Here is a 14,831-nt window from a genome sequence, read left to right as displayed (position 1 = left end):
TGGCTCTCCAAACACTTTACCTTCACCAAACATTGCTACTTTGGTCTCATTTTTCGAGGAACACGATATGCCTGCTGCGTCGAAACAGAAGCTGCCACCACTGAAGTCACTGCAGACTAAACTTCGCGGACTACAAACGTCGTTCAACAACATGTACCGGTTTATGCAACAATACCGCGTCGATACTAAGGCAGTGGAGGTCAACGTTCGACTAGAGCAACTGGATCGATTGTGGGACAAGATGAACGAGGCTATCGACGATGTAGAGTCTCACGATGAAGCACCCGATGATACGGAAGGTTTCGTTAAAGATCGGATCGACTTTGAAAATCGGTTCTACGAATTGAAATCGTTTCTAGTCGATAAAATTAAGGAAGAGTGTGACACAAGTGCACTCAATCAGACTACTCGCTCTCTCGATAATAACCCCCCCGGTTCCACTCACCATGTACGATTGCCCCAAATAACTCTGCCTAAATTTAGTGGTAAAATTGATGAATGGCTTACGTTTCGGGATCTTTACACATCACTTATACACTGGCAGGCAGACCTTCCCGAAGTAGAAAAATTTCACTACCTACGCAGTCAATTAGAGGGAGAAGCATTAGCCATCATCGACTCTCTACCCCTTACCAAAGCAAATTATGCTGTAGCATGGGAACTGTTAACAAAGCGATACTCGAACACGAAGGTTCTTCGCAAACGTCAGGTGCAAGCATTGTTTGAGCTACCTGTCGCCAAAAGAGAATGTGCAGCTGATCTTCATTCATTGTTGGATGCCTTCGAGAGGATCGTGAAGACCTTGGACCAGGTCACTCCGCAACAAGCCGACTACAAGGATATGCTACTATTACACCTGCTGTGCTCACGATTGGACAACACTACTAGGAGGAGTTGGGAGGAATTTTCTTCCACCAAGGAAAGCGACACCGTAAAGGATCTCACAGATTTTCTACAGCGGCGGATTAGAATCTTGGAATCCATGCCCAACAAGCCTGCTGAACAGAAGATTGATCCAACCCCATCAAAATACCCAAAGAAGGCACTCACAGTGAAAGCCTTCAATGCTACGGTTCAGCAACCATCGACGTCTGGAAAGTGTGTGGCTTGCTCGGATAGCCACCTGCTTTACCAATGCCAATCGTTCCAAAAAATGCCGGTTTCGGAAAGGGATGCTCTTTTACGAAGTAACTCACTGTGCCGAAATTGTTTTCGCCGAGGGCACCACGCAAGAGAGTGCAATTCCAAGTTCACTTGTCGGCAATGCAAGGCGAAACACCACACACTCGTTTGTTTTAAGGGGAAATTGACCGAAAGCAAGCCAAATAACAACACTGACCCGAAGCCAACAGTTACAAGTGAAGAGTCAACCGATTCAAGAGTTGTGAACCTAGCGACCACTACTACTGTATCCTGCAACACTACTACTACTTCATGGACGGGTGTTTTACTGCTCACAGCGATCGTTGTTTTGGAAGACGGTCAAGGTCACAAGGTTCGTGCAAGGGCACTATTGGATAGCGCAGCTGAATGCAATCTGATCAGCAAGCGGGTCAGAAGGCTTTTGACGGTCAAGGAGGAGAGCAGTATGGTCGACGTTATTGGGATCCAAGGTTTGACTACAAGAGTGCATGGAAAGATTACTGTGCTTGTACACTCCCGGGTCACGGATTTCAAACAGCCTATGGAAATGTTGGTGCTACCCAAAATAGCAGCCCAAATGTGTACAGCATCGATAGACGCAAGCAAATGGAATATACCTAGCGCAATAGAGTTAGCAGATCCAAATATTCTGCAGGATGAAACCGTCGATTTAGTGCTAGGAGCAGAATCATTTTTTGAATTCTTTTCGAGCGACCGACGTATACGATTGGGGGAGAACTTACCATCATTGGTCGACTCAGTCTTTGGATGGGTGGTGACAGGACGATATTCAGTGGATGGCCCTATTAAATCTGTCTTGTGTGATGTTGCGCTTACGAGTCGATTAGACGATATGTTGGAGAAGTTCTGGGAATGCGAGGAGGTTGACTTTGGAAGTAACTACTCTCCGGAAGAGGCAAGATGCGAGGATTATTTCATACAAACAACCCAGAGAGAATCCTCAGGTCGGTATATAGTGTCTTACCCCAAAGATGACGAAATGGTAGCCAGGTTGGGCGAGTCTAGAGTCACTGCAGAAAGAAGATTCTTGCAGTTAGAAAGGCGGTTAACTCGGGATATAGGTCTGCGAGAGCAGTATGTATTGTTTATGCAAGAGTACGAGACGTTGGGTCATATGAAATTGGTTTCCCAGGAAGAAGGTAAGGACGTCGCTCGCTGTTTTCTTCCACACCATCCAGTTGTGAAGGACGAAAGTACCACAACCAAGGTGAGGGTGGTATTTGACGCCTCGGCCAAAACTACCTCCGGCATTTCTCTGAACGATAGTTTATGTGTTGGCCCGGTCATTCAAGAGGATCTTCGTTCGATTATTTTACGCTGTCGTACTCGCCAAGTAATGTTAGTTGCCGACATAGAGAAAATGTTTCGGCAGGTTGTCATTTGCCCTCAAGACAGACACCTTCAATCTATTCTATGGCGCACCTCACCCGACGCTCTGTTGTCGACGTATGAGCTTTCGACGATTACTTATGGTACCAAACCCGCACCGTTTCTTGCGACGAGAACTTTGGTGCAACTGGCTAAGGATGAGGCGGTTCGGTTCCCGTTGGCTTCGGTTGCTATTCAAGGGGACTTTTATATGGATGATGCCATTACCGGTACCGACGATCCTGACACAGCAAGGGAGTTGAGGATTCAGCTGCAAGAGATGCTAAACTGTGGTGGTTTTAGATTACGAAAATTCGCATCCAACTGTAAAACAGTATTAGAAGGACTTGCCGAAAAGGAACTATCGATTCAAGCAGCAGATGGAATCAGTTTGGATACTGACCCTATGGTTAAGGCATTGGGATTAATTTGGATGCCCCATATGGATGTTTTTCGGTTCAAATTCCAGACAACACCACTTGTGCCGGATGACCAGCTGACAAAAAGGAAGGTTTTATCAATAATTGCCACCCTATTTGACCCTCTCGGGCTCATCGGAGCAGTTATTACTCGTGCCAAAATTTTCATGCAACTGCTCTGGCGATTGGAGGATGAGAAAGGGGCCCAACTGTCCTGGGACTCACCACTGCCTACAAACGTTAGCGATGAATGGATACGATTCCACCAACAGATACCATTACTCAATAACCTTTATATTGAGCGGCTCGTGATGTTGGAGAAACCAAAATCAACTCAAATACACATATTTTCGGATGCGTCGGAAAAGGCCTACGGAGCTTGTGCTTACGTCAGGACCGAAGACTCGTTAGGAAGGATTAAGGTTGCCTTATTATCATCGAAATCCCGAGTCTCACCGTTAAAAACACAATCTATTCCTAGATTAGAGCTATGTGGTGCTTTGTTGGCTGCGGAGTTATATTCGAAAGTGAGGAAATCCATCAGATGCCCGGCTGACGTTTTCTTTTGGACTGATTCTTCCACGGTTCTACGTTGGCTGCTTGCATCGCCCTCGACTTGGACAACCTTTGTGGCGAATCGGGTGTCCAAGATACAATCACTCACGGAGAACTGCCAGTGGAACCATGTGCCCGGCGAGCACAATCCTGCTGATCTAATTTCGAGAGGAATTTCCCCTGAAGATATCCTAGACAATCATCTTTGGTGGAAAGGCTCAAGTTGGCTATCTACGAGCTCTGAGAATTGGCCCAGACAACAAGTTTGGTCATCGGAAGGTGTTGAGGAAGAGAGGAAGCGTTTCGTACTCGTGACAACTACCGTGAATACCAGCTTCATCGATTGGTACATATTACGATTTTCTAACTATACAGCAATGGTGCGACGAACGGCATACTGGCTTCGTTTTTTGAGCAACCTACGGATAACGGAGAAGGAAAGGCGACAGTTCGGTCCTCTAACGACAACGGAACTGCAAAAGGCAGAATTTAGAATTCTACAGAAGGTTCAGGCAGAATCATTCAGCAGCGAACTCAAGGCGCTAACCAACGGAGAGAGTATGCCACGATCATCACCGTTACGTTGGTATAATCCATTCATTGCACCCAACGGTATCTTGCGGGTAGGGGGGAGGTTAGGGCAATCGAGAGAGTCTGAGGATACAAAACACCCTATCGTGCTTCCTGCAAGAAACATGCTAACTAAACTTCTCATGCGTCACTACCATGCTAAATTGATGCATGCCGGGCCACAATTAATGTTGAGTACCATTCGGCTGCGGTATTGGCCTCTTGGGGGAAGGAACGTAGCGAAAGCGGTATGTCATCAGTGCATGCGGTGCTACCGCATGAAACCAAAGGCGATACAGCAATTTATGGCGGAATTACCAGCACCCAGAGTAGCGGCAGCGAGACCCTTTTCGACGACAGGCGTCGACTATTTCGGGCCCGTTTATGTGCGACCAGGATACCGACGAACAGCAGTGAAGGCGTATGTGGCCGTGTTCGTTTGTTTCTCCACAAAGGCGACACATCTGGAGTTGGTCACGGACTTGTCGACAGCACGTTTCATCCAGGCATTACGGAGGTTCATATCACGAAGGGGCAAATGTGCTAATCTGTGGTCTGACAATGGCACCAACTTTGTGGGAGCGAGGAACCAGATGAAGGAGCTTCTACAGAATCTGAAAAACAAGGAGCATCATGATGCGGTTGCGAAAGAGTGTGCAGACGTCGGAATGCAATGGAACTTCATCCCACCCGGTGCTCCACATTTTGGGGGCCTCTGGGAGGCTGCAGTACGATCGGCGAAAACACATCTGCTGAAGGTGTTAGGAGATTCTGCGGCTTCTTACGAGGATATGGCAACACTACTTACCCAAGTGGAGTGTTGTTTGAATTCGCGGCCACTAACCTAACTTTCGGATGATCCCAACGATCTTCAACCACTGACTCCAGGACACTTCCTGGTCGGAACGGCCATGCAAGCAGTACCATCGGCGGACTACACTCAAACAGCGATAGGAAGGCTAAATCTGTGGGAGACAGTACAACGGAGACTTCAAGACTTTTGGAAACGATGGAGGACCGAATATCTGGTCCAACTACAAGGAAGAACCAAGTGGTGGAAACCTCCTGTTAGCGTGAAGGAAGGCAGTTTGGTGGTGATACGAGACGATAACCTACCACCCACACGCTGGAGGATGGCCCGAATCATCGAAACACACCCAGGTCCGGATGGTGTGGTACGAGTGGTGTCTCTACGGACGGCGAACGGGAAGGTGGAAAGACCGGTAGATAAAATCTGCATCCTACCGGTTGCAACTTCGACGGAAGAAGGAGAAACCGACCGAGACGACTGATTTGTGATCGGCTGAAACTCCGGTCATTTCAGGGGGGCGAGGATGTTGGTAACCAACCCTATTAACATTGTCATCCCCTTGTGCTGAGTAATGCAAATTGGATTGCTACCCAGCGGAGCTTCTGCTACCAACGGCTCAACAGCGCGGGAAAATTAATTGGCTTCACTACACAGCTTTACCTGCGGCAGAACGAATCTGGCATTGATTAAACAAGCGTCGAGTGCGGAAGAATTTATGTTTAAATGTAACTTACTAGTTTAGTTTTGTAAAATAAATAGTTATTATTAAAGTGTCGTTTGAGTCCAAGTGAGGTGTTATACGTACTTTGGCCGAATTACACCTAATCCCAGCGCACTTGGAATATTGCGCATACCTATCGGACCACCATCATCTCGGTTTTCCCATCATCCGATCGGAAGGCAGTTGACCAGATCCGGGGACCCCACCGAGCTATCGAACAGTCCGGTATGCCACAAATCTCATCATTCATGGATGTGTCGAGGAAAATAACTTATTCAGAAGAAGCTAAATCAGCACGGTTGGGATGATAAGAAGAAGGGTTAGTGTTCTGCGCCATGTACTCAAAGTACAGGAACATGAAACGGGTTTGAGAATTTAGCTTGGCAAGCTTCTTCAAATTTTCAATCACCAAAGGGTTCAAAATATCGCATCGAATGAGCAATCAATATGAGAGTTCCCAAAACCGATTTTTTAGCAGGAAAACGCCCGGCAAGACTACGAGACTCATCGCATTGGTCGACTGTATGCACCATAAGGCTATATGCAAACCACGATATTGAATTCTTTCACGTTTGATAAAATGTATGTTCGCAGTAGAGCGAAAGCAGAAGAATTCAAGTTTCATTACCTATAGTATCGTTGTTGGTCTAATAAGGTCTCCTGGGTGGGCACCCCTCAATGTTCCTGTTATAGTACGGAGAAAATTGATCCTTTGTTTGCGCGTCTGTTCCAGAAACCTAATGTGACATCTTCAGGTAGCTTTCTAGTCGAACCAGACCCCTAGATATTTTACTGTGAAGACCTGAGCTATAGTTTGATCCATTAATAGAAGCTGTAATTGTGCTGGTCACGCTTCCTAAAAAATAATATCCGAGAAAACTCGTTAGTACTGTTTCGGCTTCGCATACGACGGGCCGTGCCCCAAAAAGTGCTCACCGATGATTCTCTCGTTAGTCCGTTAACGAACCGGCGCCAATAACTACGTTTCTTAGCTTTCATCAAACTCTCAATTCGCGTTTCCAACATCGCGCACTGTCGATAGCTAGCGGGTAACCCGTCGTCCCGAAAGATCGTATACGCGGGATTCGATGTAATCGTATATCGGGGCAGCATAGGTCTTCCAATAAATATTTCGTGTGTCGAGCTCTCCATCGAGACAGAGGTTGTTTTTTCTAGTCCGTAGTGCTGTGTGAGGCGATAAAGAATAGTTTTAATCCGCATTCAAGGTTATTTTGCCAGTTCGGTTCGGTCCTCAGTCTTTTGTTCGCGTGTGAGGATTAAACAATAGCCAGCTGTATAAGCTGGATCGGTTCGTCGTTGGACACCAGTTTAAAGCTAAGTGGTTTTTGTCTTTTGTAACACATTTATTGCTTTCTTCCGTCTGCGCGGGCGCTGACCCCGTGCGTTGACGTTTTCTATGGTTCCCTCTCCGGATGGTCAAATGGAAGTTGAATCGGGTTCAACTTCTAAGGCTCCCCCCCGGCCCAAATGCTATCCAGAACTCTCAACTGGTCCATTTGTGGTCTTCTTTCGGCCCAAGACTAAATCACTGAATCTTCTTCAGATTTCTAGAGACCTGACGGAACGGTTCTCGGCTGTGACCGAAATTTCAAAGGTCCGCTCGGACAAGATAAGGGTGTTGCTAGCCAACTCAAAGCAGGCAAACGATATTGCTTGCTGTGAGCACTTTACGCGGGATTATAACGTGTATATTCCGGCTGTAAGAGTACAATCCGAAGGCGTCGTAACCGATGAGAGTTTGACGTGCGAGGATCTGCTGAAGTACGGGGTCGGCCGATTCAGAGACCGCTTACTTCAGCCAGTTAAAATACTTGAGTGCAAACGTTTGCACTCAGTAGTAGTTGCGGGGGATGGTTCAAAAACGTACCCCCAATCAAACTCTTATCGGGTGACCTTCGCTGGTACCGCTTTGCCAAATTTCGTCCTCTTGCACAAGGTTCGTCTGCCTGTGCGTCTGTTTGTGCCGCGGGTCATGAATTGCACAAAGTGTAAACAACTGGGTCACACAGCCACCCATTGTAGCAACAAGGCCCGCTGTGGAAAATGCGGGGAGAATCATCTAGATGATTCGTGCAGTAGGCAAGCCGAAAAGTGTCCTTACTGTGCGGAGAGTCTGCATGATATCTCGGCATGTCCCGCGTACAAACTACGCGGGGATAAACTGAAACGTTCCCTTGCGGGACGATCCAAACATTCTTTCGCAGAAATGTTAAAGAATGCTACGCCACCATCCTCAGCAAACATCTATACTCACTTGCCTCCTGACGAGGGCGAGGCTGGTAACCCACAAGAGGGAACATCTACTAGGGTGCCTAGAATTTATAGGAAGAGGAGGAACACTTCCTCTCGTAAAGTTCCTTGTAAAGGCCAGAAGGTGTCCCTTGAGGGGGCTCCGAAAGTCACATCTATTGGAAGTGTTGCAACCAAACCGAAGCAATTAGCTCCTGGTCTCGGAGGATTAAGCTCAGAGAAGGAGTTCCCAGCACTTCCAGGAACATCAAAAATCCCAAGTGTTCCTTTGTTTCAGTTCGAGAGTAATCGCAGCACTGGAATTATAAAACTCTCGGACATAGTGGACTGGATAATAAAAACTTTCAATATTACTGATCCTATTAAAAGTCTTATGTTAGCTTTTCTCCCTACAGTGAGAACATTTTTGAAGCAGTTGACTGCTAAATGGCCCCTCCTCTCAGCGATTGTATCCTTCGATGGCTAACTCATCGAACGAGGTCACGGATTTGATCACTGTTCTACAGTGGAATTGCAGAAGTATCATCCCGAAAATCGATTCCTTCAAAATTTTAATAAATAATTTGAGTTGCGATGCATTTGCATTATGTGAAACTTGGTTAACTTCCGACATAGAACTCAACTTCCACGACTTTAATATTATTCGCCTGGATCGAGACACCCCCTATGGAGGAGTGCTTTTGGGGATCAAAAAGTGCTATTCCTTCTACAGAATTAACCTTCCCTCGATAACAGGTATTGAAGTTGTCGCTTGTCAAGTAACAACCAAAGGCAAAAGCCTTTGCATAGCTTCCATATATATTCCCCCCAACACCGCGGTTGGGCACCGACGGCTACAAGACATCTTAGAATCCCTGCCAGCACCGCGACTAGTTTTAGGAGACTTTAACTCTCACGGTACAGCATGGGGTTGCCTTTATGATGATAACCGGTCTTCCTTAATTCAGGATCTTTGCGATAACTTCAATTTGACAATTTTAAACACGGGTGAAATGACACGGATTCCTGCTCCTCCAGCACGCCCGAGCGCCTTAGACTTGTCCCTTTGCTCAACATCGCTGCGGTTAAATTGCACGTGGAAGGTTGTAGCATGTTCACCTTTTTCGTAGTTTTTGTCATTATTCGTTCACTACGCTCACTATGCCAAAACGCATCACATCAAGAAATATTCAGACGCTTGTGTACAAATATTCCCTTGCATGCAATTTTAGCCTATTTCGGATGAACTTTCAAAATATTCCGTCTCACCGAAACCGAAATGCGCATTAGAATGAAATGGATAGATACGAATGTGTTAAGAGGAAAGAGTATTCCTAAAATTCAAGCGAGAGAAATGGTTGTCGAAAGAGTAGTATTTGTAAAAATACGTACTTCCGACTACGAATACTCGAATCACTTGACGCCTATCTGAGGATCTACAGAACTGCAACTCGTCCATTTCGATCCTGATCGTGGAAGAGGCAGCAGTGTGAAGTTCTTTTTTTAGTATCGCGGTGTGTTTTAAAAGGTAGTTGTTAAAAATGTGAGAAGTATTTTAGGATTAAATTTATTTAAAAAAGTTCCTTTCCGATAGGCATAGCTAGTGCGGTCAGTGAATTGTGCGGTCAGAAATACAAATTTGAATTCGCTACATTTCGTGCGAACTTGTGTGTGAAAAGAAGGTAAGATTAAATAATTATTGAGTTGTGTGATAAAAAGCTTCAAAGCGTCGAATAGCCGATCGACGGCTTCTTCTCTTTTATTGAAAGTTTGGAGATTTTTCGCCATCCGTGTTCTAGCGACGCATACGCTCGGCACGCCGCCCGTCTCGTTTACCACCCTGCTGACCCCACGTTCCGGCTTCGAAAGTTCCCGACGCTTTTGGCAAAAGGTCGGAAGGAAGCTGCAAAATCATCAACGCGCTTCGTTAGAGCGACGGCCATCTTCATCGTCGGAAAGGCCTAAATAGCGTCATCATTGCAACGCCATTTTAGACGCCGTTCGTCACCATCGCTGAATAGGTTTGCGATAGGAAGTCGGTGCCGAAGCCGCAATACCAGTCGGCACCCAGCTGAGATGCAGCTCTACTAGATCGACGCTGTTCCAGAAATAACACATGTGAGTAAAAATAGATCATTGATCCGTGCACGTAGATCTATACACACACAACACTCAAACCTTCGAAAGCTTTCTTTGCCGCTCGAAAGCTAAAGCCGAGCGCGCATTTGTACTGCTCAGCGCAGCTTTATCCGCTAGCAGGAAATTTTGACCGCACATAGGTAGACAGGAAAGGGGAAAGCTAGAAAGGGAAGGAACACGAAAAATGTAAAGCTTAATGAATATATAAAACCTAAGTTAAGAATAAAATGCCGTATTTTAATCCGCCCAATAAAATGTTTTCCTGTTAGTGTTACCTGAAATGTTTGTATTTTTTATGTTAATTAGCTTTCCCGTGTAGTGAATTTGGTTCGAGAAGATTTCTCACGTTTCGCGTCGTTTCCGTAGATTTGAATTTTCTTTGTGTTTGTTTTACTCCGATGGGCTATCGGGAATTAGTCCCCACTACTACTTACAAAGCGAGAGGGAAAGAGTGTTCGACTGAGTTCTGCCTGTGATGATAACTGATCGTTTTTTTAGTGCATGAGCTTTCGAGTTGGTATAACGATCATTTCTCTTGCGTCTTTGCTAAACATAGTAGTGGCTCCATCTATACGCGAAACGGAGTGCATCTTTTCACATTTTGTGTTTACCTACCGTTCCTTTGCGCCATTTCGGGATCAATTTCTATAACCTGCCCTGAGGTTAGGTTTCATGCTGGGCAATTCTAACCTGACGAGTGGTCCTCTTCGGGGGTGGCGCTAAAGCTACTCGTTTAAAACGTCCTGAGGAGCGTTTTGGTAGACGGAAACCGTAAACGGCCATTTGGCCCGCTACATTTTGGCGCCCAACGTAAATTTTGGGGTGATTTTTTTCCTGTTGCGCGCATCACATTTTGGCATCCAACTTTGAAAAAGGCTTTGCGAATTTTGCGAACTCATGTAATGCAATTTGCATCTTGAGCTGATCTAGTGCTGGAATTTTTTTTTTTTGTTGTGTTTTTGGGAACTGCATTTCTAAAAAAAAATACATAACGATTTCGGGTAATTTTTTTTCGGATTTGTTGAAATCAAAAGCAAAATTGGGCATTTTTATAACGTTTATTCTTCTGTTTTTTTTATATTTGTACATACGTCTTGAATATTGTTGGTCTATAAAAATTCATTTTCTCTAGTTTCTGTACATATATTCCTCCATTCTATGTTAAGCTTAGATTTATGGGTACACAGTTAATTTTTTAAACTTAATATAAACAAGGCATTGAACTAAGTGAGTGAACCTAATCTGAATTGCAAATTGGTTGAATTTAACTTTTGAATTTGACAAAGAACAATGAAATTTCCAAATCCAAACCATTTACTAAATGTCGAAGTGGACTATGAGCTACTTCTGCGAAATCGTACGACAGACAGACAGAAGACAAGACAGTCGAAATTAAGACTTTTACGCCGACTATTTTTGCAAGATCAGAAGGAAAGCAAAACGTATATGCCTCCTTACAGATTTGAATATGAAATAGATGATATCCTTGATCAAGTTTATCTAATTGAGATAGAATTGCTGGCAGGAGCGAACGCGGAATTGATATCGCGGTTAAGGCATTATTATCTTAGAACCCTTAGGGGAGAACCAAGATATTTTGAAACTGAGAAATCGCGTAGGGAACTTTTGACGAGAATCTGCAAAATTCTTAGAAAAGCTTCCTATGAACTGCAAACTACGTCAGAGGAGGAATCCCAGTCTTCAGCAGACGAAGAGGTAGACAATGCTCAATTAACTAGATTATCTGGCTACGTCGATAAAGTAGAGGCAGTGGAACCTTCATATGAAGATTTGCTGCAGAGGATTATAGAACTCAAAGCTTTGATAAACCAAGTACAAATTAATAGTATAGAGGTCGAGCTAGAAGCTAATTGTAGTGTCGAGCTAGAAGGTAGTCGTGAGGTCGAGCTAGAAGTTCGGCCTGACATCCCAGTCATTACGGGAAACTCGCCATGTAATCTTCCTAATGCACACAAAGTAGATGAACAAACCCAAAGTTTCTGCGACAATTATGATACTATAAATTCGGGTATGGAAACATTAGAAGATACTAATCAAGTTGAAAGCCAACTAGAACTGCATATTATCAGATGCGAGCAACCTAACCACGACACTGCAGAAGGCATGTTAATTCTGAATGAAATCGGACATGGAATTAATAGTTTCGATCAAAAGCTTTTGAAAAATAACAGCGAGTCAATAAACTTGTCCAGAGGATTGTCTAATAATGTAATAGAGTTACTCAAAGTCAAAAAGCTGAACGATTCCCTTAAGGTCAAAAGTGATTTTGGAAAAAATGGTGAATATTATGAGGAAATGCAAAAGTTGCACCTTAACTACAATTGGGACAATTATTTCCGAAATCTAACACGGTTGTTGTACCGTCCGCTTGATAGAGGAAAACCAATAAATATAAACCTTTCCCGTAAATTAAGATCTCGCCGTAGTCAGGAAATTAAATATACAAAACACTGCTACGAGCTTGAAGATTCTACTGGGAAGCGACTTGGCGTCTTCTACGGGAACCACCTGAAGAAGATGCATTTGCCCAAGTAAAAAAGATTCTCAGCTATGAAACTCTTCGGAGTGACAAAATGAACTCGTTTCATAATAAAACACCTTCGGGTCAATACTGAAACATTGTTATGAAGTAACAACACCCGATTCTCAGCTATGAAACTCTTCGGAGTGACAAAATGAATCCGTTTCATAACAAAATACCTCAGGGTCAATACTGAAACTGTGTTGTACAATAACAACATCCAACGATTTCCAGCTATGTAGCTCTACGGAGTAACCACATTACACTTTCAAAGAAAACACCTTCGGGTCAGTATTGAAATCGTGTTTTAAAATAAGACCCACTTCTTCCAGCTATGAAGCTCTACGGAGTAACTACATGCATGTCATAATAAAACACCTCCGGGGTCATTTTTGAACATTACAGAACAACACCACCCATTAATTTCCAAGCTATGTATCGTGAGAGACAAGAACTTCAAAAAACACTTCAAGAAAGTAAACCCACGAATACTTCTTGAATCATTTGCTTTGAGATAGCCAAAGAGGAATCTGTGCGTTGATTTCAAGAAAGTAGTAGGATTCATGAAGAGTAAGAACGAGCCAAAGCGATGACCTGTCAACAGTAGTTAACAAACGAATGTTTAAAGTGAGCCTGGCGATGACTTCGAAAAACAAAAAAGTAAATGTTTCCTATAAGAGTGAGAATGAGCACGACTCTGAAGCTCTCATACGTCGATTCTTGGAGTCATTGTCTAGAAAACCTGATCTTCTTCGATCACAGTAAAACGTGATCAGACCTCACGAGAAAATATACGATGGATTTCGAGCTATGTTAACTTCATAAGAAGCAACCAAGAAATTAAAAAAAAATCCATCAAAAAACCCAAACGGGGAAGGAATAAACAATAAACAGGGAAGAGGACTTTCATCCCTTTGTAAATATTGTACATATTAGTGATTAGTACGCGCCTAACGCCCTACGTTATTTCTATTGCTAGTATATGTTTTGTTATTGTTAGTTTGTTCAAAAACTTACGATTAACCCTTTGTTTTTCCTTCTTATTTTCTATCCAAAACATTCAGTTCATTTTAGTAATTTCCATTTTCATTTGCTTCTAATTTTTTTCCCTTTCGTAGAATATACATAGTTTTGGTTATCCACAGTTATTTTGTCGCCTTCTTAGTTCATCCAAATCAATATCTTTTGTTGTAATTTTGCGTTAATCTGCTTTCGTAAGCAATCTCCCATCAATCGCGAGGACTGTTTTCATTCGTCACCTGGCACCTGCAAATAAACGAAAACCGCCGTTTCCGGCGGAACAAAAGCTCTAATAAGCTAAACAATCAAACGACACTTTATTTAAAAATACTTCCCTAAGTGATCCGATGCCTGATCCCCACGGCAGCGACCATCTGCCGATTGTAGTCTCAATCAATAACGGTTCAAGGCCATTGAAATCAATCAATATTTCGTATGACCTCACACGAAATATCGATTGGAAGAGCTATGCTGCCGCGATATCCGACAACATCGAATCTACCCAAGAACTTCCTCCGGAGGAAGAGTACAGCTTTTTGGCTGGCTTGATTCTCGACAGCGCGAATCAAGCTCAGACTAGGCCAGTACCCGGCGCGAACATACAAAAACGTTCTCCCAATCCCTGGTGGGATAAAGAGTGCTCAGACGTGTACGCAGAGAAGGCCGCCGCGTTTAAGACCTTCCGGAACGACGGGTTACCCGCCAGTTTTCGACAGTACGCGACGTTAGACAAGCGAATGAAGAGTTTGATGAAAGCCAAAAAACGCGATTATTGGCGCCGGTTCGTCGACGGATTAACGAGAGAAACATCGATGAGCACTCTTTGGGGAACAGCCCGACGTATGCGAAATCGAAACAGTACTAATGAGAGCGTGGAATATTCAAACCGTTGGATATTCGATTTCGCCAAGAAGGTTTGTCCGGATTCCGCCCCGGCACAGAAGATCTACCGCGCCGCGTCTCCTCACGATAGCGCGAACGAAACACCTTTTTCGATGGTGGAGTTCTCACTTGCTCTCTTGTCGTGTAACAATAAAGCTCCGGGGCCAGACAGAATCAAATTCAACTTGTTGAAGAATCTGCCTGACTCTGCCAAGAGACGCTTGTTGAACTTATTTAATAAGTTTATCGAGGCTAACATTGTCCCACTCGATTGGAGACAAGTGAAGGTCATCGCCATCCAAAAACCAGGAAAACCAGCCTCCGACCACAATTCGTACCGTCCGATCGCAATGCTATCCTGTATCCGGAAGTTGTTCGAGAAAATGATCC

At 44.2% G+C, this 14,831-nt stretch overlaps 1 protein-coding gene and 1 long non-coding RNA gene across 2 annotated transcripts in view; both read left to right on the top strand.

The window, feature by feature from the left end:
• Positions 1 to 14,831, top strand: part of LOC131681632 (uncharacterized) — a 113,868-nt gene that overhangs the window by 54,163 nt on the left and 44,874 nt on the right. The window lies entirely within an intron of this gene.
• Positions 9,166 to 9,806, top strand: LOC131681635 (uncharacterized). The gene is made up of 3 exons (XR_009303961.1): positions 9,166 to 9,386; positions 9,453 to 9,540; positions 9,596 to 9,806. It is a non-coding gene; the product is annotated as an uncharacterized LOC131681635 (long non-coding RNA).

Source organism: Topomyia yanbarensis, chromosome 2 (assembly GCF_030247195.1).
Source record: "Topomyia yanbarensis strain Yona2022 chromosome 2, ASM3024719v1, whole genome shotgun sequence".
In the NCBI taxonomy this organism is placed as follows: Eukaryota; Metazoa; Arthropoda; class Insecta; order Diptera; family Culicidae; genus Topomyia; species Topomyia yanbarensis.
Note: the sequence above shows the minus strand (reverse complement) of the source record. Positions and strands in the feature narration are given on the sequence as shown.